General features: G+C 40.4%; 1 long non-coding RNA gene across 4 annotated transcripts; it reads left to right on the top strand.

Moving 5' to 3' along the window:
* The first annotated feature begins 2,535 nt into the window (after positions 1–2,535).
* Positions 2,536–22,619, top strand: LOC138649438 (uncharacterized). 4 transcript variants are annotated; one of them, XR_011315315.1, is made up of 8 exons: positions 2,536–2,580; positions 10,661–10,699; positions 11,986–12,032; positions 13,527–13,565; positions 17,248–17,294; positions 20,875–20,913; positions 22,133–22,179; positions 22,497–22,619. It is a non-coding gene; the product is annotated as an uncharacterized lncRNA (long non-coding RNA). The 4 variants fall into 4 exon arrangements; XR_011315314.1 differs by lacking the exon at positions 11,986–12,032 and adding an exon at positions 12,352–12,434; XR_011315313.1 differs by lacking the exons at positions 11,986–12,032; positions 17,248–17,294 and adding an exon at positions 12,352–12,404.
* Positions 22,620–24,286: the final 1,667 nt, after the last annotated feature.

Below are 24,286 nucleotides of genomic sequence, written 5' to 3' on the forward strand. Positions count from 1 at the left end.
CGAAGTACCAGAAGTCACAGCAATGCACGTGGTCAGAGATAATCCAGAAATTGGAACCAGACGGGAGCGCAACATCCAAAACGTGAGACAGAAGACGTAGTCGGGGTAAAAAACAAAAAGTAAAAGCCTGTTGGGAAACGTAGTAACAGAGATGGAAAGCAGGAAGCAGAGTTCATAATTCAAGCCAAGACATGCAAGAAAGGTTAACTCCACCATAACCAGACGGGGAAAGAAAAGCAAGAAGCAAACCCCAACCTGGATCATGACAGATTCTTTCCAAGTTTGGTTTTGAAAAGTGTGTGGATTTTGGTAGAAGTCTGTGCAAGCTTGGAGTCTTCAACATACTATCGGTGGAGCTGATTTGGGGTACATGTTCAGGTAATAGTACGATTGTCGAGTTTTTTTATGACAATTTTAAATGTGGATGCAATATCATTTCAGACAAGGACATCTCTTTTCAAGGCTTGTTATAGGTTCATATAGCTTGACATAAGACCAGGGAGCTGCTGTTTCTTCATCAGCACAAGCCTCCCTACTCCTAGGCGTCCAGTCAATGTCAGCCACACCCTTGCAATTATGATCACTATGCCCCTTTTTACTAAGCTTGTCCTCAAGTTAAAGTCTGCAGTTGTGTAAAGAGCATATGGGTATTTTGAGTTCTACATCAAAATATATGGTAGAGTATTTTTGACTACAAAAAAAATCCTTTAAAAATTTTAAAAAGTAAAAATTCCTAACAAGTGTCCTATTTTAGTTTAATATATCATACTATAACATAGCAGGTATTGAGCAATGCATTCATGTGACTGATAATACTTTGAACATTGCATCATTGGAGAAAGGAACTAGTAAGAATATGAAGTCTTTTTTTGGAAGTTAGATGGTTTTTATGACACCCACCAGTTCATGGAGTTCAACTTATCTAATACTGATAAAGTAATACTAATAACATTTTAAATAAAAGAACAAAACCACCAGTACTATGGGCACATAAATGTGGCTGAGGTCAGGCAGCTTCTGTCAACATAGTCCTATATTTTGCTGGTTGAGTAGTTTCCATTCACTACAAGACATAACAATCGGCAATCAATAGATCCATTCTAATGTGGTGTAATTAAATGGGTTTTCAAGATTTTATGTTTAATGTGTTAAATACAAAGATGCTCATAAACTGGAAAAGTTTGAGAAGAATCACATGTTATGTGTTCAGACACATGAGCACAGATACTGATTTAGAGACGAGCTGCACACAGACCGGGGGACGAGGTTCAAGCACAGGCTGGACTAGGACCAGGGACTACAGATTCAGGACAGAACACAGAAGGACCAGGGACTTTGGGTTTAGGACTGGCAGCACAAAGACCTGGGATTTTGAGTTCAGGACACTTGCCACACCAGGACCAGAGTTTATGGGTTCAGAACATTAGCCATAGCAGGACCCCGGGACCTCACAACTGGCTAGACCTAATTAAACTTTATAACCATATTCCGATGAACATAATAGGTGGTGGGGACAAATAAATCATTAAATTCCACTATATTAGTTATATTAGCCCTCCATCATTAAATGAATATGATTAGGACAACTGCAAACACTGCATAAATGAATAAAGAAGAACCAAGCAGTCATAAATCCAAAACATCATCATCACCTTTATTAACTATTTATAAAAAATGTATACAAACAGATGCATTCGGTTAAAAAGATGGCACAAGATGTAGCCAGCATCAATAAATTGCCCTCGGTGGAGTGTCCCCTTGGGTACAAGGTATGCAACTGTTTACACAGTATAATAAGCCCTCAGTAAGTAGATATATTTTGCCATGTGGCAAGAGTATAGGACAAACAAATCATTACCGCGATCAAAAGTAATTACATCATAATGTACAAATACCGTATTTTTCGGACTATAAGATGCACCGGACGATAAGGCGCACCCAGGTTTTAGAGGTGGAAAATAGGGAAAAAAATATTTGAAGCAAAAAAATGTGGTAAAATATTTAATAACATAAACAACATACTATTATATGTGGTGTTATTATATATAATAGTATGTTATTATGTTGGAAGCTGCGGGACCAGTGTGGTGTCTGTGAAGTACTATATGAAGACGCTGGAGGGTGAGTATAAGAATGGGGGCGCAGGGCTGATATTGAAAGCACCACTCCAGCACTGCAAAATAACACTGGAGTGCTGCTTTAAAATCTCATGGGAGAACTATAACTCCCAGCATGTCCTGCAGATCCTATGACATGCTGGGAGTTATAGTTCACTAAAGGAGTGGCAGAGTGCTTTATTGTATTTTGGAAAGACTAACCTCTTAATTGTGGCAGCCAGCCACTGTGGTGAGGTAAAAGCATCCCATGACTGCACACACAGAGCCCTCCCTCTTGTTGCCTTTCCACAGCACAGGTAATGGAAGCCAGCAGATTCTAGTGTTGGAGTCTGAAGGACCTGTGATGATGTCAAGAAGAGGGAGGGCTCTGTGCTGCCATGTGATGCTCCAGCCCGCCCACTTCTGACATCATCACAGGTCCTCCTTGTGCACACTGCACAGCACTCAGCTCCAGCCCAGGAAGGTACCAGCGATCTCCTCTCCCCCGAACCCTGCTGCTGCTGCCTCCTCCTCCCCCGGACACACAGATCCCCCCAGCTGCTGCAGGAATCAGCACTGAGGAATCCATGTGTGTCGCTGCTTAAGTGTAGTATTCATTTGCTGCTCCTGGCTCACCACACAGCTGATAGGTGGGCGGGGAGTAGCTAATGAATATTCACTGCACTTAATCATCGGGATCACATGGTTTCCCCAGCAGCTGATTCCCGCAGTGGGGACATTTTTCTGCCTCCTAAAGTGGGATATCATTGCGATCTCACTCGCTGCTGCCCCCCTCCCCACATGCTACTTCCCTACCATAAGACGCACCCACACTTTCCTCCCAAATTTGGAGGAAAAAAAGTGCGTCTTATGGTCAGAAAAATACGGGTAATACCTTGTAGTAGATGGAACAATCTCCAGAGGTCACCCGCCCACCCCGTCGCGCGTTTCGGTAATGGCATCTACCTCAGGGGGCGTGTGGCTAGAGCTGGGCACTTTCCTTAAATAGTTGATATCCGGAAGTTGCATGAAGTGTCACACTGTCATGGACTGTGCCGCATCCGCTAGACTGCGTACAGCCAGGCATTCGGCGCCCGGAAACACGTGGGGCCCCACGTGATCTGGAAGTCGGCACACCACTGAGTCACACATAGGCGGACCGCAAGGCACCATAGCGCATGAGCACCGTGATAGAAGATACAGAGGAGCCATATTTAATGTGGACTAACTTACTGGCAAAGCATATCCACGCAGTACCCACAGATCTCAACTATTAAAGCCATCTATACTTAATAACTGTGTGGGTATTAGTCTAATATTGCATATATTTATCATTCAGCAAAATATACTGATATGCATACCAGGTTAATATAGTGTACACTGCATATATATTTCTGCAAATCATGGTGGAGATAGTAACATAGTCCAAATAAACACGTAGAACCACATATATATGTATACATATGCACAAATCCATCTATAATAAAACACACATCTACTCATAATGAGCGTTACAGATACAGATATACCCATATAGCTCATATACATTACTACAATTAACCAGAATGAAGGTGATAACATTGCCAGGGTAACCGTTATAAATACATATATATCCCCAAAAGTGTATTCCATAAAGCAATAAGCAATGCTAAAACAGACATGCAGTCAGAAATTGGAACATACATGAATGCAGAATAACAAATAATATTCATACAGCCATTGATTTATATGGGACATGTCACTCAATAAAGAACTATAATACAATCATGTAATATCATAAAATATCAATGATGCCCAAATTTATACCATAGTAATCGATATACAAGTATATACATGTAGACCACACGGTCATGCACTAAAACTCCCCAGAGACTTACATATGTATTACAATGTGCACACCTCCACAATAGCATACATGCAGTAATATATGCAACAAAAGTTAGTGATAGAAGTGATAGAAGTTGACTTCCTCTGTAGAGATGCAAAAGGATCACAGATGTGGAGCAACTCCCAGACCTCAAAACATATATGGATCACCTAAACAAAAACATAAGAATTAAAACAAAATAGTAAAAGCAATGATGCGGGAATACATCAATGCATAGCAACTAGATGGCTAGAGAAATTATGCAAAACTAATATTTTCATTTAAACCCAGTGGATAGATGGTATTGAGGATCCAAATCCAGCGTGTTTCCAACTGGCCAAGACGCTTGGATAGATTCCCTCCTCAAATGTCAATATCAAGTGCATCAATGCCCCGCACCCTTAATAGAGTGCTATCACATTGATGAAATGACTTTAAGTGCCTTGGAATGGTCTTAAGTGTAGTCGCATCCTCATGGGTCGCTGCGGCCTGGACCCCCAAGACATGCTCCCTAATCCGGACTTTAAATTGTCTTGTTGTCATGCCTATGTAGATAAGTCCACAAGGGCATGTAGCATAATAGAGGATAAATCTAGTAGTGCAGGTAATCCTTTTTTTAATATTAAAATTCCTTGTACCATCTGGATTGGAGAGTTACATCTGTCAATATTGGGGCATGCAATGCAGCGATCACACGGGACACAACCACCCCTGACCGGAACCATGTCCAAGAACGTCTTTTTACCCTGTCCCGTGTAATGACTTCTTGTTAGGTGGTTCCATAAATTTTTGGCATGCCTGGATGTAATTAGTGGTCTCTCTGGGAGAAACTTCCCAATACTATGGTCCACTTGCAGGATCAGCCAATCCTTGGTTAGTGCAGATCTCACTTTATCCGACTGTGGGTGAAAGGTTGTAATAAACCTAAGTTTGCCCTCCCTGCCATTGGTCCCCCATTCCCGTTGCTTGTATAGCAGATGATTATGACTAGAGTATTTAGCTCTGTGATATGCTTTCTTAATAATACGTCTCCATAGCCACGTTCCAGGAACCATGTCTTAAGCTCTGCCGCCTGCCTTTCAAAGTCAATCAGTCGAGCAGATACGATGCAGGCGGAGGACCTGTCACACGGGTATAGATGAGACCATATGGCGGGGATGGCAAGAAGAGGTATGCAATAATGTATTGGTAGAGGTTGCCTTCCGAAAGATATCCGTCTTAATATTCTCCTCATGGTCCTTACGGATCATGAAATCCAAGAAACTAATCTTGGTCATATCCCACTCACAAGTGAGTGTGATGTTGAGATCATTGCCATTGAGACACCTGATGAATTGCTCAAGGTTGACGGCCGCGCCCTGCCAGACAAAGAGGATGTCGTCGATGTACCATATCCAAAAGGGGACATTGCACATCGACGGCAGCCTGTCTGACAGAAAGAGGTCCCTCTCACACAGCCCCAAGAACAGATTAGCATAGATCGGCGTGAAGGCCGCCCCCATGGCTGTCCCCTGGAGCTGCAGGTAGAAGGACCCCTTGAACACAAAGAAATTGTGCATAAGGGCGAACTCCAGCAGGAGTCCCCTCAAACCAATCGATAATATCGATGTTTCTAAGAAAAATGTAACAGCCGCAATCCCATCCTTATGTTTAATATTTGTAGAGAGGGAATCCACATCTGCTGAAACTAGTAGAGATTCACCCTCAAGACACAGGCCGTCGACCCTGCGCAATAATTCCCCTGTATCCTTTAAGTATGATGGAAGAGCAGATACAAGCGGTTGGAGGTGGAAATCTATCCACCGGTTAACATGTTCCAGAAAGCCTTCCCGACCTGAAATAGGTCGCTCTGGTGGTGACTCAATGTTCTTATGGATCTTAGGGAGGAGATGCAGTGTAGCTATTGTGGGCTCATTCACATGTAGTGCTGAAGCCAGCTCCCTGGTGATAATGACGTCCTGTAATGCCCTCTTTATGATAGTAACCAGTTGGCCGGAATAGGCACCCAATGGATTGTATATCAGTTTTTTATAACAGATGTTGTTATTAAGCTGGCGAAAAGCTTCCTTTTCATATAGCATTGTTGGCCACAGGACAACATTACCACCCTTGTCAGCCGACTTCAGCACCACATTAAAATTTTGAAAATATTTCAGTCGAGTACATTCCTATCTAGTCAGATAATCAAATCGACTGTACCTGGGAATCTGACATAATTCCTGAGTAACCACCAGGACGAACAGTTCAATACTGGAACATGTAGCCAGAGGGGGAAACTTAGTCGAACATTGACGAATGGAAGGAGGCACCTTACCTCCATCATTAGTATGCTCCACCGCCAACTCCTCCAATGCTCTTAATGCATTCTGCTCGTCTTCTGTGGGAAACAGTACATAACTATCATTGTCAAAAAAATGGCGTCTCAATAGCAATGATCTAGCGAACAAATGTAAGTCCTTCACAGTGATGAACGTATCATATTCAGAAGAAGGTGAGAAGGAAAGACACCCTACCCAAGAGTGAAACATCAGAAGGGGAAAGTACATGTTGACTTAAGTTAATCACACGATTATCTCTTCTCCCAGAATCAGATAACTGATTTTGTTGTCTCCTATATGGATGATAGGTGTGATCCCGCAGTCCTGTAGTTTTCGAGGAGGTAGACATATCAGACTGTTCACTCAAGGATGATAGCGAAATATTTGATGGTGAATGGAGTAGATTGGTATTGGTTTTCCTCAATAAATACACTCTATTGGTTTGGTAATCCTTGAGGTCCCTGCTATATTTAGAGAGTTGATTATCCTGAATTTTTTTTAGCTTGGGCATCCAGGGATTTCTCCAAGTCAATATCAAAGTGTTGTGGTTTTTCTTTAGAACAATCAACCTCTAAGATGACCTGTGTCTCATCTATTATTTTATCCAATTCATTGATACTTTTCATATTTAAATCAATCAAAAGCTGCATGAGAGTAGCCGAACACAAATTGCATACCTCCTCCCACTTCTTAACAAATCAGTCATCATCAACGGGAAAAGTAGGAATCACATGGACCCTCAGTCCCCTGGGAATAATACTATTAGCTACATATTTCTCCCCAAAAAATCTGTTCCACCATAATCTGGAACATTTGAGCAGAGAATTTTTAATGGTGGCCAGTTTATCATCACATCTCAAGTCATCACATTGCTGTGCATTCGCCCCACTAGTACCGAAGGTCTGATCCAGTTGGTTGAGCCATGCTTTTTCTTTGGCTCGATAATCCATCTCATCAAAATGATAACCTGTGCATAACACAGCAAAATTAACATATAACCATATTCCGAGGAACATAATAGGTGGTGGGGACAAATAAATCATTAAATTCCACTATATCATCAGTGATCCTTTGATGTCTGGTTGCAGACCCTGCATTCTGAGGAAGAAAACCCGGGAGGGGAGCAGTCCTTCTTGTTCACGGCCAGCACTGCCCGCAAGTGTATGGGAGCAGGTAGATCAGACAGCCACACTCTGCGTGCGGCCTGGTTTCCCTATTTGGGAGTGCACAAATCAGGGCCTGGTCATGGGGGAAAGTCACGCTAAGCGGTGTCACGGAAGTAGGCAGGGACAGCGGTCTCTGGATGCATCCCCGTCAGTAGTGTCTGGCAGTCACCTGCGGGCCCCTATTATTTGGGCCTGCTTTCTCCTGACACTGCAGCGCAGGGAACCTAACACTTAGTGTCTGCGCTCTGCTACTTCCTGTCGCCACTGCCTGCTTTCCCACGCATTGCCGCCCTTTTATCCCATCCACTCCCCCTCGTTCTGGGTTCAAGGGTTGGTCAGGGAAACTAAACTCTTCCCCTTGCAACTTGGGTGACAGCATCGGTGGTTTCAGATCCGTCTCGGATAAAGCATGCCGAGTCTAGCTCTTTTCCTTACATAGAGAGTAAAGGTCTTCATAAAGATGAGAAAATAATGACATGTCCCCTTCCTTACCAGACCAAAACACTGATGAGGACTTGTAGGCTCTTCTTAAATGGTAGATTTATAATAAAATAAAACAATCATCTCTCTGAACAGTGTCTGGGAGGCTGTGGTTGGTGCTGCCCACAAAGATGATCATGAATAGATTAAGAAACTGAAAGACTTCATGGATGGAATGTTTAGGACTGTTATTGAAAAAATATTGGTCACTGAGAAAATAATGGTTGTCCAATAATTATACAAAAATATATATCCTCATATCATTCATTCATCACTTTCTAATGTTTATGTGGCCATGGTAAATAGATGTGGCTAGGAATGTGTTTAAGGGTATGGCCTAAAATTTTGTATGATCTGTACCTTTTTTTTTTTCACTTAGAATCATTTTATCAGAGAATGTTAGAGTTGGAAGGGACCTCCAGGGTCATCATGTCCTACTCCCTGCGCAATGCAGGATTCACTAAACCATCTCAGGCAAATGTCTGTCCAGCCTCTGCTTGAAGACTTACATTAAAGGAGAACTCACCACCTCTCATAGCAGCCTATTCCAGCCTGTTTGCCCTCACTGTAAAAGTTTTTTTCTAATAACTAATCTGTATCTTTTCTTTTTCAGTTTCATTCCATTGCTTCTTGAGTTTTAATGTGCAGATGAGAATAAGGATGAACCCTCTATACTGTGACATCCTTCCAGATATTTGTAGACAGTTATTATCCTGGTAGCTCTTCTGTGAACTTGCTCTAGTTTTTCAATGTCTGTTTTAAAGTGTGGTGCCCAGAACTGGACACAGTATTCCAGATGAGGTCTGAGCAAGGAGTAGTAGAGGCGAATAATTAATGTAATCTAGACAAGTATACCCAGTTATTTTTCACACATGCTATTGCTTAATTCTATTACTCCCATTCTATAGACGTAATTTTTGTCTTTCTTGCCCAGATGTAGAATCATTTACAATAATGAGCTCTTCAGAACTCATGCCAAAAGCTGGATCAGATTCATAGATTATATTTTTTGTCTATGGGAAGGCACCCCTGAGAGCCTATCTTCCTTTCATAACTTCATCAATTCAGTAAGACCTGAACTCCAGTTCACACTGACCTGGAATTTGACCAAAATTTCGTTCCTAGATACAATGGTCATCAAAATCGACACAGGTAAATTGGAGACTGATATTTTCACTAAACCAACTGACTTGAATAACCTTTTACTGTACACCAGTTGCCACCCAAAATCTACTAAAAATAGTCTGCCCCGCTCCCAATTCCAAAGGGTTAAAAGAATTGTGTCTGATAAGAATCTACTAGAAACTCGCCTTAATGAAATGTCCGACAAATTCAAAGACAGGCATTATCCAAACGCTTCGAGGAGCAGACCTCTTTGTCTCCTCCACACTTATTCACTCCTCATCCAATCACCTCCAAGACTTCTCCCGAATATCCCCCATCCTCTGGAATTCTCTGCCCCAACACATCCGACTATCAACCACATTCGGATCCTTCAGACGGAACCTGAAAACCCACCTCTTCAGGAAAGCCTACAGCCTGCACTGACCCCGCTGCCTCCTCACCACTACTGAAGCTACCGCCTCACCAACACCGGAGCTCCTGCAACCCTCAACCTACTGTCTCCTTCCCCATAATCCTGTAGAATGTAAGCCCGCAAGGGCAGGGTCCTCGCCCCTCTATATCAGTCTATAATTGTTGGTTTTACTGTAAGTGATATCTGTAACTTGTATGTAACCCATTCTCATGTACAGCACCATGGAATCAATGGTGCTATATAAATAAATAATAATAATAATAATTATCCAGAACAACTCCTAAACAACTGAAAAACAGAAAGCCCTGGAACGTACACCCTCCCGCAATACGTCAGTCAAACCTGAACGCATTCCCTTTGTACATACCCACCACCCGATAATGCCTAAACTCTACAATATCATTAATAAACACTGGCCACTTCTCCATAGGTCATATCCTGACATTGAAGCCCTCAAAAATCCAGCACTTATGTGCAAAAGAAAACCACCAAATCTCAGGGATCAATGAGTGAGGGCGGACATTGGTAGCCTAATGAAACAACCCAGAGTTTCATTGGCTCAAAACGGGTGGGGACTTACCCATGCCTGGGATGTGCATGTTGTTCAAACATTATCAAAGGGGAGGATGTCATTCACCCCCATTCTGGTAAGAGATATGAGGCAAAAGGTTTCTTCACATGCGAATCTAATTTTGTGGTGTATGTGGTCAAGTGCCCATGCGGCCTTATTTATGTAGGCCAAACAACACAACACGTCCGCGACCGCATATCAAGCCATAAATCCACAATTAGGTGCAAAAAAACGTGGTTACCCATTCCAGAACACTTTATATCAGCCAAACATTCAGTTTCACAAGTAAGATTCCAAGTTGTGGAACAGGTCGAGAGACCAAGGAGGGGCGGCAACCACAATAAATTTTCTTAGGGAGAGGGAAGCCTACTGGATACACACATTACAGACCCTCACAACAAAGGGCCTCAACAGGGAATTGGATCTATCAACTTAGTATATTGTACATGGTTGAACTGCTGTGTCCGTTATACTCTGTAAGAATTTCGTAATTGATTAATTAGTTACTTTTTTATGTAAGAAATATACATGTATAAGATATATTTGTGAACCTAGTGGTGGATAGGTGTGGTCATAATGCACTAGGGCTATTACTTTAGTTCTAACCCTATATTTATTCTTACAGACACACTGACCTGACTAAATATTCCAAAACCCGCCATGGGTAAGTTACAGAATTTTTCATATTTTTATTTTCTCTTTTTTTCCTTTTTATTTTTTATTTTTTACTTTTTATTTTTATTTTTATTATTTTTATTTATTTATTTATTTATTTATTTTTTTCATTAATTTTTTTTAAATTGTATCCTTATCTTTATTTTCTATTTTATTTTATTTTAATTTTCTTCATTATTATAATTTTCTCTATTATAATTTTCCTCATTATTATAATTTACTTCATTATTATAATTTTCTTTTCCTTTTCCCCAGTCTTAATTTTCAGTATATTAAATTGCTTACCCTGGTACCCCACTACAGGTGTACATCTATACCTGCAATATTTGAGTAATAATTTCCATCATATTAATGATTTCCAGCATTTTCAGCTCTATTTCCCCCCCTTTATTCATTTTTCCATTTTTTTATATTTTTTACATTGTTTCCATTTTTTTCTTTTTTTTTTACTTTTTCCTTATTATTATTATTTCTCCTTATTATTATTTTTACTTTTATTTTATATTATTTTTATTTTATTTTAATTTTATTTCTCTTTATTTTTCTATTTTTCATCACTATATTTTTCATTACTAAAATTTTTTCATTATTACCACCATTTTCTTTAATTTCACATTTAATTTTGGTCTGTACAAATTCTCCGGAGCGATCCATAATTGTCGACCTCTCATATTGGGGTTCCACTTTAATAACCCAACCAGGCATAATCCCTATCAACCTCAACCATACAATCTGTGCCCCTTTTCTAATAGCCAGCAGCCTCTTTCACGCAGCCCAGCCATTGATTTACGCCAGGCACCCATATACATGGGAGAATGAGGATCCACATACTCCTGACGTCTCACAAGCGCGCACTGGGCATGCGCAGTTTCAGCTCAGCTACAGACACCGCAACCCACACTGCGCAGCCGCCGTGGGTTATAACGCTAGCTTCATACCGGAGTTCCAGCGTGCACCGCGCATGCGCAGTTATGCGCAGTCACGTCAGAGGCTCCAAGCCTCCATTTCAAAACATTCACAGCACAGGCACCGACAGCACAGCGCGCACACCGTGCTCCACACCTCTCTTTACCATGGCCTTGCTTTACTGCTGGCCGGCACTATAAATAGGACCATTGTCACCAATATGAGCACGCACACCCCAAGGAAGCAGGATACCCCAGCATCACGACAGGAGGAAGTTGGTAGCTACCCTACACCCCGTACCATCACTTTACCATATGGATTATACATTTTCTTACAAGGGATTCCGCTTCCCTCTTCCTTTATCCACAGCCCTCTCAGGGACCTAACTTCATTTCCATCCACTACCGATAACACAGGTCAGTACTTTAGGCGGTGATCTATACCAGTACACATCAGGTCCACCACTAGGTATCATTTAATTGAGCACTCAACTTATTTTAATAGCATGCCACCGGTCCTAGTCTCGTTTAAAATGGCTTCCCATAAATTACCTAAATCCACTAGAGACCAGGGAGAGGATTTTAGTGCATTTACTGTACCTAATGAACTTTTCCCTTACAACGTGACTCATGTACCATTGATTGTAAATATAGCTGTATATACATTTGTAAATATTAACTTCACGTGCCTCATTATATGTATATAACACTAATTGTAGTTTGTGTTTACTTGCAGTTTGAGAAAGACCCGGAATAGGGTCGAAACGTTACTCCATTTCTTATCCTGCTGTGTGTGAATATACTTAAGTTTCAACAAATGTGAATAAATACATCACTTTTTGCAAGATATAACCTGAGAGTGCGGCTGTTTTCTCGTTTATCAGATGTAGAATCTTGCATTTCTCCCTGTTAAGTATCATTCTAGTAGTCACTGCCCATTTTTGAAGCTTACCTAGATCCTTCTGAACCTCTGTCTTCTCTATTGTTAGCTATCCCTCCTAGTTTTGCATTGGCAGCAAATATGATGAGTTTACCTTCAGTTCCCTTATCTAGATCATTTATAAAAATATTGAACAACACTGGGGCCAGGGCAAAGCCTTGTGGTAACCCACGGGAAATACTCTTCCAATTGGATGTGCAGCTATTTATACCACTCTTTGAGCATGATCACTGAGCCAGCTATGAATCCACCTAACCGTAGCCTTGTCAATCCCATACTTGCTCATTTTTTCAATAAGGATTGTATGCTTTGCGGAAGTTGAGATGTACTATGCCTACCACATTTCTCTGATCCACCCAGTCAGTGATTTCATCATATAAGGAAATTAGATTAGTCTGTCATGACTTGTTTGCTACAAACCCATGCTGGCTCTGGTTAATTTCTGTATTCTTATAAAAGTACTTACATACATGTTGTTTATTAATTTGTTCAAAGATCTTTCCTGGTATAGAAGTAAGGCTCACTGGCCTGTAATTTCCTGGCTTTATCTTCTTTCCTTTTTTTAAACATAAGAACAGCGTTTGCCCTTCTCCAATCGTCTGGGACTTCTCCTGTCCTCCAGAATTTTTAAAAGATTTTGGCTAGTGGTCCCCCACACATCATGTTTTTAGAATTTCACTAGTATTGCACAGGTGATGGAATTATTATTAAGGAATCAGAAACTGCCACAGTTTCTTTTTCACCTGTGCATAACTAAGGAAACTAAGGATCTATCAACTTAGTATTCTGTACATGGTTGAACTGCTGTGTCCGTTATACTCTGTAAGAATTTCGTGATTGATTAATTAATTACTTTTTTATATAAGAAATATACATGTATAAGATATATTTGTGAACCTAGTGGTGGATAGGTGTGGTCATAATGCACTAGAGCTATTACTTTAGTTCCAACCCTTTATTTATTCTTACAGACACACTGACCTGAATAAATATTCCAAAACCCGCCATGGGTAAGTTACAGAATTTTTCATATTTTTATTTTCTCTTTTTTCTTTCTTATTTTTTATTTTTTACTTTTTATTTTTTTATTTTTATTATTTTTTATTTTTATTTTTTATTTTTCATTACTGTTTATTTTTTATTTTATCCTTATCTTTATTTTCTACTAGCTGAAGAGCCCGGCGTTGCCTGGGCATAGTAAATATCTGTGGTTAGTTATAGCACCTCACTTCTCTTATTTTCCCATCACGCCTCTCATTTTCCCAATCACATCTTTAATTTTCCCCCTCACATCTCTCATTTTCTCCCTCACACCTCTCATTTTCTCCCTCACTCCTCTCATTCCCCCCTAACACTTGTCATTTCGACCTCACATCTGTCATTTTCCGATCACTACACTATTTTCCCTCACTCCTCTCATTTTGCACTCACACCTTTTCATTTTCACCTCACACCTCTCATTTTCACATCAGTATATACATGTTTGTCATCTCCCTTATATATAGTATACACCTGTATGTCATCTCCTGTATATAGTATAAACCTGTATGTCATCTCCCCTGTATATAGTATATACCTGTATGTCATCTCCTCCTATATATAGTATATACCTGTATGTCATCTCCTCCTATATATAGTATATACCTGTATGTTCTTCTCCTCCTATATATAGTATATACCTGTATGTCATCTCCTTCTATATATAGTATATACCTGTATGTCATCTCCTCCTGTATATAGTATATACCTGTGTGTCATCTCCCCTGTATATAGTATATATCTGTGTGTCATCTCCTCCTGTATATAGTATATACCTGTATGTCATCTTCTATATATAGCATATACCTGTATGTCATTTCCTCCTGTATATAGTATATACCTGTAGGTAATCTGTTCCTGTATATAGTATATACCTGTGTGTCATCTCCTCCTGTATATAGTATATACCTGTATGTCATCTCCTCCTGTATATAGTATGTACCTGTATGTCATCTCCTCCTCTATATAGTATATACCTGTGTGTCATCTCTCCTGTATATAGTATATATCTGTGTGTCATCTCCCCTGTATATAGTTTATACCTGTGTGATCTCCTGTATTAGACCTCGTTAACACGTTATTTGCTCAGTATTTTTACCTCAGTATTTGTAAGATAAATTGGCAGCCTGATAAATCCCCAGCCAACAGGAAGCCCTCCCCCTGGCAGTATATATTAGCTCACACATACACATAATAGACAGGTCATGTGACTGACAGCTGCTGTATTTCCTATATGGTACATTTGTTGCTCTTGTAGTTTGTCTGCTTATTAATCAGATTTTTATTTTTGAAGGCTAATACCAGACTTGTGTGTGTTTTAGGGCGAGTTTCGTCTGTCAAGTTGTGTGTGTTGAGTTGTGTGTGGCGACATGCATGTAGCGACTTTTGTGAGATGAGTTTTGTGTGGCAACATGCGTGTAGCAACTTTTTGTGTGTCGAGTTGCATGTTACAGGTTAGTGTAGCAAGTTGTGTGCAGCAAGTTTTGCGCATGGCGAGTTTTGCGCGTGGTGAGTTTTATGTCTGGTGCCTTTTGAGTATGTGAAAGTTTTGTGTGAGGCAGCTTTTGCATGTGTTGCAAATTTTGTGCATGTGGCAATTTTTCCGCGTGTGCAAGTTTTGCGTGTGGCGAGTTTTCCATGAGGTGAGTTTTGCACTTGTGGCGAGTTTTGCGTGAGCCTAGTTTTTGCATGTGGTGAGTTTTGCGCGTGGTGAGTTTTGAGCGGCGACTTTTGTGTTTCGACTTTTATGTGGCGAGGTTGGTGTATGCGTGGTGAAATGTGTGCTGAGGGTGGTATATGTGTTCAAGCACGTGGTAGTGTGTGGCGCATTTTGTGTGTGTGTTCATATCCTCGTGTGTGGTGGGTATCTCATGTCGGGGCCCCACCTTAGCAACTGATCGGTATATACTGTTTGGCGCCATCACTCTCATTCTTTAAGTCCCCCTTGTTCACATCTGGCAGCTGTCAATTTGCCTCCAACACTTTTCCTTTCACTTTTCCCCATTATGTAGATAGGGGCAAAATTGTTTGGTGAATTGGAAAGCGCAGGGTTAAAATTTCACCTCACAACGTAGCCTATGACGCTCTCAGGGTCCAGACATGTGACTGTGCAAAATTTTGTTGCTGTAGCTGCGACGCTTCCAACACTTTTCCTTTCACTTTTTTCCCCATTATGTAGATAGGGGCAAAATTGTTTGGTGAATTGGAAAGCGCGGGGTTAAAATTTCACCTCACAACATAGCCTATGACGCTTTCAGGGTCCAGACGTGTGACTGTGCAAAATTTTGTTGCTGTAGCTGCGATGCTTCCAACACTTTTCCTTTCACTTTTTTCCCCATTATGTAGATAGGGGCAAAATTGTTTGGTGAATTGGAACGCGCGGGGTTAAAATTTCGCCTCACACCTCACATTTCGCCTATGACGCTCTCGGGGTCCAGACATGTGACTGTGCAAAATTTTGTGGCTGTAGCTGCGACGGTGCAGATGCCAATCCCGGACATACATACACACATACACACATACACACATTCAGCTTTATATAGTAGATTTTATTTTTTTTTAATTTTCTTCATTATTATAATTTTCTTTATTATAATTTTCCTCATTATTATAATTTTCTTCATTATTATAATTTTCTTTTCCTTTTCCCATTCTTATTTTTCAGTATATTAAATCGCTTACCCTGGTACCCCATTACAGGTGTACATCTATACCTGCAATATTTGAGTACTAATTTCCATCATATTAATGATTTCCAGCATTTTCAGCTCTATTTCCCCCCCCCCTTTTTTTCATTTTTCCATTTTTTTATATTTTTTCCATTTTTTTTTTTTCATTTTCTTCCTTTTTCCTTATTATTATTTCTCCTTATTATTATTTTTACTTTTATATAATATTATTTTTATTTTATTTTTATTTTATTTCTGTTTATTTGTCTATTTTTCATCACTATATTTTTCACCACATTTACCACCATTTTCTTTAATTTCACATTTAATTTTGGCCTATACAAATTCTCCGGAGCGATCCATAATTGTCTACCACTCATATTGGGGTTCCACTTTAATAACCCAACCAGGCATAATCCCTATCATCCTCCACCATACATTCTGTGCCCCTTTTCTAATAGCCAGCAGCCTCTTTCACGCAGCCCAGCCATTGATTTACACCAGGCACCTACATACATGGGAGAATGAGGATCTACATACTCCTGATGTCTCACAAGCGCGTACTGCGCGTGTGCAGTTTCAGCTCAGCTACAGACACCGCTAGCCCACACTGCGCTACCGCCGTGGGTTATAACGCTAGCTTCATACCGGATTTCCAGCACGCACCGCGCATGCGCAGTTATGCGCAGTCACGTCAGAGTCTCCAAGCCTCCATTTCAAAACATTCACAGCACAGGCGCCGACAGCACAGCGTACACACCGCACTCCACACTTATCTCTAACATGGCCTTGCTTTACTACCAGCAGGCACTATAAATAGGACCATTGTCACCAATATGAGCACGCACACCCCAAGGAAGCAGGATACCACAGCATCACGACAGGAGGAAGTTGGTAGCTACCCTATACCCCGCACCATCACTTTACCATACGGATTATACATTTTCTTACAAGGGATTCCGCTTCCCTCTTCCTTTATCCACAGCCCTCTCAGGGACCTAACTTCATTTCCATCCACTACCGATAACACAGGTCAGTACTTTAGGCGGTGATCTATACCAGTACACATCTGGTCCACCACTAGGTATCATTTAATTGACCACTCAACTTATTTTAATAGCATGCCACCGGTCCTAGTCTCGTTTAAAATGGCTTCCCATAAATTACCTAAATCCACTAGAGACCAGGGAGAGGATTTTAGTGCATTTACTGCACCTAATGAACTTTTCCCTTACAACGTGACTCATGTACCATTGATTGTAAATATAGCTGTATATACATTTGTAAATATTAACTTCACGTGCCTCATTATATGTACAGTTAGGTCCATATATAATTTGACAGAGACAACATTTTTCTAATTTTGGTTATAGACATTACCACAATGAATTTTAAACAAAACAATTCAGATGCAGTTGAAGATCAGACTTTCAGCTTTCATTTGAGGGTATCCACATTAAAATTGGATGAAGGGTTTAGGAGTTTCAGCTCCTTAACATGTGCCACCCTGTTTTTAAAGCGACCAAAAGTAATTGGACAGATTCAATAATTTTAAATAAAATGTTCATTTTTAGTACTTGGGTTGAAAACCCTTTGTTGGCAATGACTGCCTGAAGTGTTGAACTCATGGACATCACCAGATGCTGTGTTTCCTCCTTTTTGATGCACTGCCAGGCCTTCACTGCAGTGGTTTTCGGTTGCTGTTTGTTCGTGGGCCTTTCTGTCTGAAGTTTAGTCTTTAACAAGTGAAATGCAGGCTCAATTGGGTTGAGATCAGGTGACTGACTTGGCCATTCAAGAATATTCCACTTCTTTGCTTTAATAAACTCCTGGGTTGCTTTGGCTTTATGTTTTGGGTCATTGTCCACCTGTAGTATGAAGCGACAACCAATCAGTTTTGCTGCATTTGGCTGGATCTGAGCACACAGTATGTCTCTGAATACCTCAGAATTCATTCGGCTGCTTCTGTCCTGTGTCACATCATCAATAAACACAAGTGACCCAGTGCCACTGGCAGCCATGCATGCCCAAGCCATCACACTGCCTCCGCCGTGTTTTACAGATTATGTGGTATGCTTTGGATCATGAGCTGTACCACGCCTTCGCCATACTTTTCTCTTTCCATCATTCTGGTAGAGGTTGATGTTGGTTTCATCTGTCCAAAGAATGTTCTTCCAGAAATGTCCTCCAGCGGGGGCTCTCCTTTTTCCCCACCCCACCTTGGGATAAATTCAGACTTGATCAAGACTTACACCGCTTTTTTCGTAGCATTCGTCTAAAGTCATATTTCGGACTTCTACAAGATCCGCCAGCAAGGAATGCTACACTCCAGACCCCTGAACTTTCCATTTCCATGGTAGGTTTACGCAATGTGAGCAGTTTCAACCCACCACGATGCTACCACGCCACAGAGGCATACATTGACCTTATACAAATGGACATTAACCAGGTATTAGAACAACACAGTAAGGGGGCCTTCCCGACACCTAACAACATATCAGATCAAGAGAAACAAGCCATACAGTCACTCAAGAACAACAAGTACATAACTATCAAACCAGCAGACAAAGGAGGGGCTATAGTAATCAAGAACCAAACAGGCTACATCAGGAAAATCAGGAACCAACTATCTGACATACAGACATAGATGGATCACTCATGATCCCACTAGTGACATTAAGAGGAAGATAGAATTAACACTAAATAAATACTTGACCTCTAACACAATAGATAAAAAAAACAGCAACCTTCCTAATTAATCAATATCCTGTAACCCCGGTCTTCCATTTACCTTACCAAAAATACACAAATCCCTCATTAACCCTCCCGGCAGACCAATAGTGGCATCCACAGATTCCATCCTGTCCCCACTATCCGTCTTTGTAGAGAAAATTCTTACACCTCTCACAAAACGAACCAGATCCTTCATTTTGGACATGAGTTACTTCTTGGAGATTATTAGAGGATTCCCCAGCCTCTCGCAACAGTGCATCCTGGCCACCTTTCATGTCAAAAGTCTGTACACATCCATACAACACTCCCTGGGCCTCCAAGCAGTACAAGACCTTCTCAAAACCTGAGACTTGTCACATAACTCACAACAGTTTTGCCTAGATCTATTGACAATTGTCTTATGCAATATTTTTTTTCTTTTTGGTGACCAGTACTATCTGCAGACCTGCCGGACCGCTATGGGTGCGAACGTAGCACCAGCGTACGCAAACACATATAAGGATACGTAAACACATATAAGGATGCATTCGAATGCATCTTCATTTACACTAATGAGCTCTTCAGAACTCATGCCAAAAGCTGGATCAGATTCATAGACAATATTTTTTGTCTATGGGAAGGCACTCCTGAGAGCCTATCTTCCTTTCATAACTTCATCAATTCAGTAAGAACTCCAGTTCACCCTGACCTGGAATTTGACCAAAATTTCGTTCCTAGATACAATGGTCATCAAAATCGACACAGGTAAATTGGAGACTGATATTTTCACTAAACCAACTGACTCGAATAACCTTTTACTGTACACCAGTTGCCACCCAAAATCTACTAAAAATAGTCTGCCCCGCTCCCAATTCCAAAGGGTTAAAAGAATTGTGTCCGATAAGAATCTACTAGAAATTCGCCTTAATGAAATGTCCGACAAATTCAAAGACAGGAATTATCCAAAACAACTCATAAACACAGAAAAACAGAGAGCCCTGGAACCTACACCCTCCCACAATATGTCAGTCAAACCTGAACGCATTCCCTTTGTACATACCCACCACCCGATAATGCCTAAACTCTACAATATCATTAATAAACACTGGCCACTTCTCCATAGGTCATACCCAGACATCGAAGCCTTCAAAAATCCAGCACTTATGAGCAAAAGAAAACCACCAAATCTCAGGGATCAATGGGTGAGGGCGGACATTGGTAGCCTAATGAAACAACCCAAAAAGAGTTTCATTGGCTCAAAACGGGTGCGGACTTACCCATGCCTGGGATGTGCATGTTGTTCAAACATCATCAAAGGGGAGGATATCATTCACTCCCATTCTGGTAAGAGATATAAGGCAAAAGGTTTCTTCAAATGCGAATCTAATTTTGTGGTGTATGTGGTCAAGTGCCCTTGTGGCCTTATTTATGTAGGCCAAACAACACAACACGTCCGCGACTGCATATCAAGCCATAAATCCACAATTAGGTGCAAAAAAACGTGGATACTCATTCCAGAACACTTTGTATCAGCCAAACATTCAGTTTCACAAGTAAGATTCCAAGTTGTGGAACAGGTCGAGAGACCAAGGAGGGGCGGCAACCACAATAAATTTACTTAGGGAGAGGGAAGCCTACTGGATACACACATTACAGACCCTCACACCAAAGGGCCTCAACAGGGAATTGGATCTATCAACTTAGTATACTGTACATGGTTGAACTGCTGTGTCCGTTATACTCTGTAAGAATTTCGTGATTGATTAATTAGTTACTTTTTCATGTAAGAAATATACATGTACAGTGTATAAGATATATTTGCGAACCTAGTGGTGGATAGGTGTGGTCATAATGCACTAGAGCTATTACTTTAGTTCTAACCCTTTATTTATTCTTACAGACACACTGACCTGAATAAATATTCCAAAACCCGCCATGGGTAAGTTACAGAATTTTTCATATTTTTATTTTCTCTTTTTTCTTTCTTATTTTTATTTTTTTATTTTTTACTTTTTATTTTTATTTTTATTATTTTTTATTTTTATTTTTTATTTTTCATTACTTTTTATTTTGTATTTTTTATTTTATCCTTATCTTTATTTTCTATTTTTTTTTTTAATTTTCTTCATTATTATAATTTTCTTTTCCTTTTCCCCATTCTTATTTTTCAGTATATTAAATCGCTTACCCTGGTACCCCATTACAGGTGTACATCTATACCTGCAATATTTGAGTACTAATTTCCATCATATTAATGATTTCCAGCATTTTCAGCTCTATTTTCCCCCCCCTTTTTTCATTTTTCCATTTTTTTATATTTTTTCCATTTTTTTTTCTTCATTTTTTTCCTTTTTCCTTATTATTATTTCTCCTTATTATTATTTTTACTTTTATTTTATATTATTTTTATTTTATTTTTATTTTATTTCTGTTTATTTGTCTATTTTTCATCACTATATTTTTCACCACATTTACCACCATTTTCTTTAATTTCACATTTAATTTTGGCCTATACAAATTCTCCGGAGCGATCCATAATTGTCTACCACTCATATTGGGGTTCCACTTTAATAACCCAACCAGGCATAATCCCTATCATCCTCCACCATACATTCTGTGCCCCTTTTCTAATAGCCAGCAGCCTCTTTCACGCAGCCCAGCCATTGATTTACGCCAGGCACCTACATACATGGGAGAATGAGGATCTACATACTCCTGATGTCTCACAAGCGCGTACTGCGCGTGTGCAGTTTCAGCTCAGCTACAGACACCGCTAGCCCACACTGCGCTACCGCCGTGGGTTATAACGCTAGCTTCATACCGGATTTCCAGCGCGCACCGCGCATGCGCAGTTATGCGCAGTCACGTCAGAGTCTCCAAGCCTCCATTTCAAAACATTCACAGCACAGGCGCCGACAGCACAGCGCGCACACCGCGCTCCACACTTATCTCTAACATGGCCTTGCTTTACTACCAGCAGGCACTATAAATAGGACCATTGTCACCAATATGAGCATGCACACCCCAAGGAAGCAGGATACCCCAGCATCACGACAGGAGGAAGTTGGTAGCTACCCTACACCCCGTACCATCACTTTACCATATGGATTATACATTTTCTTACAAGGGATTCCGCTTCCCTCTTCCTTTATCCACAGCCCTCTCAGGGACCTAACTTCATTTCCATCCACTACCGATAACACAGGTCAGTACTTTAGGCGGTGATCTATACCAGTACACATCAGGTCCACCACTAGGTATCATTTAATTGACCACTCAACTTATTTTAATAGCATGCCACCGGTCCTAGTCTCGTTTAAAATGGCTTCGCATAAATTACCTAAATCCACTAGAGACCAGGGAGAGGATTTTAGTGCATTTACTGCACCTAATGAACTTTTCCCTTACAACGTGACTCATGTACCATTGATTGTAAATATAGCTGTATATACATTTGTAGATATTAACTTCACGTGCCTCATTATATGTATAACACTAATTGTAGTTTGTGTTTACTTGCAGTTTGAGAAAGACCCGGAATATGGTCAAAAGTTACTCCATTTCTTATCCTGCTGTGTGTGTATATACTTAAGTTTCAACAAATGTGAATAAATACATCACTTTTTGCAAGATATAACCTGAGAGTGTGGCTGTTTTCTCGTTTATCAGATGTAGAATCTTGCATTTCTCCCTGTTAAGTATCATTCTAGTAGTCACTGCCCATTTTCAAAGCTTACCTAGATCCTTCTGAACCTCTATCTTCTCTATTGTTAGCTATCCCTCCTAGTTTTGCATTGGCAGCAAATATGATGAGTTTACCTTCAGTTCCCTTATCTAGATCATTTATAAAAATATTGAACAACACTGGGGCCAGGGCAAAGCCTTGTGGTAACCCACGGGAAATACTCTTCCAATTGGATGTGCAGCTATTTATACCACTCTTTGAGCATGATCACTGAGCCAGCTATGAATCCACCTAACCGTAGCCTTGTCAATCCCATACTTGCTCATTTTTTCAATAAGGATTGTATGCTTTGCTGAAGTTGAGATGTACTATACCTACCACATTTCTCTGATCCACCCAGTCAGTGATTTCATCATATAAGGAAATTAGATGAGTCTGTTATGACTTGTTTGCTACAAACCCATGCTGGATCTGGTTAATTTCTGTATTCTTATAAAAGTACTTACATACATGTTGTTTATTAATTTGTTCAAAGATCTTTCCTGGTATAGAAGTAAGGCTCACTGGCCTGTAATTTCCTGGCTTTATCTTCTTTCCTTTTTTTAAAGATAGGAACAGCGTTAGCCCTTCTCTATTCGTCGGGACTTCTCCTGTCCTCCAGAATTTTTAAAAGATTTTGGCTAGTGGTCCCCCACACATCATGTTTTTAGAATTTCACTAGTATTGCACAGGTGATGGAATTATTATTAAGGAATCAGAAACTGCCACAGTTTCTTTTTCACCTGTGCAAAACTAAGGAAATTTGGAAACATGATATGTTGGCAGCCGTGAGGACAGGGTATGGAAAACACTGATCAAGAGTATAAAAACTTACTGTATACAGTGGGGCAAAAAAGTATTTAGTCAGTCAGCAATAGTGCAAGTTCCACCACTTAAAAAGATGAGAGGCGTCTGTAATTTACATCATAGGTAGACCTCAACTATGGGAGACAAACTGAGAAAAAAAAATCCAGAAAATCACATTGTCTGTTTTTTTATCATTTTTTTTGCATATTATGGTGGAAAATAAGTATTTGGTCAGAAACAAACAATCAAGATTTCTGGCTCTCACAGACCTGTAACTTCTTCTTTAAGAGTCTCCTCTTTCCTCCACTCATTACCTGTAGTAATGGCACCTGTTTAAACTTGTTATCAGTATAAAAAGACAACTGTGCACACCCTCAAACAGTCTGACTCCAAACTCCACTATGGTGAAGACCAAAGAGCTGTCAAAGGACACCAGAAACAAAAATTGTAGCCCTGCACCTGGCTGGGAAGACTGAATCTGCAATAGCCAATGAGCTTGTAGTGAAGAAATCAACAGTGGGAGCAATAATTAGAAAATGGAAGACATACAAGACCACTGATAATCTCCCTCGATCTGGGGCTCCACGCAAAATCCCACCCCGTGGGGTCAGAATGATCACAAGAACGGTGAGCAAAAATCCCAGAACCACGCGGGGGGACCTAGTGAATGAACTGCAGAGAGCTGGGACCAATGTAACAAGGTCTACCATAAGTAACACACTACGCCACCATGGACTCAGATCCTGCAGTGCCAGACGTGTCCCATTGCTTAAGCCAGTAC

The sequence above is a fragment of the Ranitomeya imitator genome, chromosome 9 (genome assembly GCF_032444005.1).
Source record: "Ranitomeya imitator isolate aRanImi1 chromosome 9, aRanImi1.pri, whole genome shotgun sequence".
Taxonomy (NCBI): domain Eukaryota; kingdom Metazoa; phylum Chordata; class Amphibia; order Anura; family Dendrobatidae; genus Ranitomeya; species Ranitomeya imitator.